The sequence below is a fragment of the Camelina sativa genome, chromosome 15, assembly GCF_030686135.1.
Source record: "Camelina sativa cultivar CO46 ecotype springtype chromosome 15, ASM3068613v1".
Classification (NCBI taxonomy): Eukaryota; Viridiplantae; Streptophyta; class Magnoliopsida; order Brassicales; family Brassicaceae; genus Camelina; species Camelina sativa.
This window is the reverse complement of record NC_141894.1, coordinates 24,093,275-24,094,898: the sequence shown is the minus strand read 5'-3', so window position 1 is coordinate 24,094,898 and position 1,624 is coordinate 24,093,275. Positions and strand designations below refer to the sequence as shown.

Sequence of the window (1,624 nt, the reverse complement as noted above, 5' to 3'; positions counted from 1 at the left end):
ACATGAGGCAAAGGTGTTCCAACTCTATTCATATTAGCTTTGAAACTTGAGAGAACTTTCTTTTTGACCTTTGTAAGAACCCTTTGGGGAAATGGAATTGGAGGACTATAAAGAGGAAGAGCAACACTTGGTTCATCTTTCTTTTCAACCTCATTGGCAACTATCTCCTTACCCCTTGATTCTTTCTCAGTTTTCTCAACTTTAGCAACCACCAAACTCTCAGCAGCAGAACCATATAGGAGAGCAGAGATCTTTTCAATAGACCTTTCATTCTCATCAGCATGGCTATCCATTTTTGATTTTTCGAAACTCATACTAGTAACCCTGTTCACTTCTTCCTTGAAGATGGCATTGCAAAACGCCTTTGGGTGTTGTTCTGATTTTCCCGGTAGAGAACCCATTTGTTTTGTTGAAGAGGAAGAAGCTTGTCCCTGGACTTGTGTTTGCAACCTTTCAAACTTAGCATTTAACTCACCATAGACATTGTCAACCTTGTTGTGTATGGCTTTCATTTGTGTAGCAAGTTCAATGGCTCCTCTTCCTTGTCCTTCTAGGAGTTGTCTAAGTAGAGCATTTGTGTCATCTACTTGACTATGAGGATGTGGTGCATTCATTTGCTGCTGTGGCTGGGAATAGCTTTGAGGTTTGGCTTGGTAATTCCCTTGAGGTTGAGGCTGATAGTTGGGTTGGGGAGGGAAACCAGGTGGTTTTTGGGGTGGATAAGACTGATCTTGTGGGTTCTCCACATTGGTGCTGCGGTAAGAGAGGTTAGGGTGGTTGTGGTAATTAGGATTTAACTTGTTATAGCCTTGGCCACCAATATAATTGACCTCCTCTTGTCCCTCAACACAAGCCTCCATACCTTCTTGATAAAGTTCACATTCATTGACAAAGTGAACTTGCTTTTGATTGGCCATAAGCATCTTGTCCATCTTGCCATTCAATGCTTTGATCTCCTTTCTGTGTTGCTCATTCATATCAGAATGATCTCTTGGTGTTCTATCATAATCCTCTCCATAGTTACCATCACTTTGTGCAAGATTCTCCACCAAAGTCATACCAACATCAACATCTTGGCCAAGGAAGTTTCCATTACTTGCTGTGTCAAGCAACATCCTTATCTTTGGTAGGACTCCCCTATACAATGTGCTAAGAAGAGACTCCTTGGAGAAACCATGGTGAGGACATTGCATAGTGTAGCCCTTGAACCTCTCCCATGCTTCACAAAGACTCTCATTTCCCTTTTATGCAAAGCTTGATATCTCATTTCTCAACCTTGCTGTTCTTGTAGTTGAGAAGAACTTGGAGAGGAAGGCTCTCTTGCATTGATCCCACGAAGTAATGGATCCCACTGGTAGGTTCTTCTCCCATGTTCTAGCTCTATCTCCAAGAGAAAACGGAAAGAGGCGGAGTTTGAATGCATCTTCCGAGATACCGTTGATTTTCACCGTCCCACACAGCATATCAAACTGATCCAAGTGATCAAGAGGGTCTTCCATAGGCAGACCATGTAACTTTGAGCTTTGCACCATGTTGATAAGACTGGACTTGATTTCGTAGTTGTTGTTCTCAACAGCGGGTGGTCTGATTCCCATGAATGTTCGGTTGATCAAAGGCTCCAATG

The 1,624-nt window shown here is 42.5% G+C and overlaps 1 non-coding gene across 1 annotated transcript; it reads left to right on the top strand.

Annotated features, from left to right (window-relative positions):
* Window positions 1-1,170: 1,170 nt before the first annotated feature.
* LOC147927026 (small nucleolar RNA R71) lies at window positions 1,171-1,277 on the top strand. Its single transcript, XR_015583086.1, has one exon. It is a non-coding gene; the product is annotated as a small nucleolar RNA R71 (small nucleolar RNA).
* The last annotated feature ends 347 nt before the right edge of the window (window positions 1,278-1,624 follow it).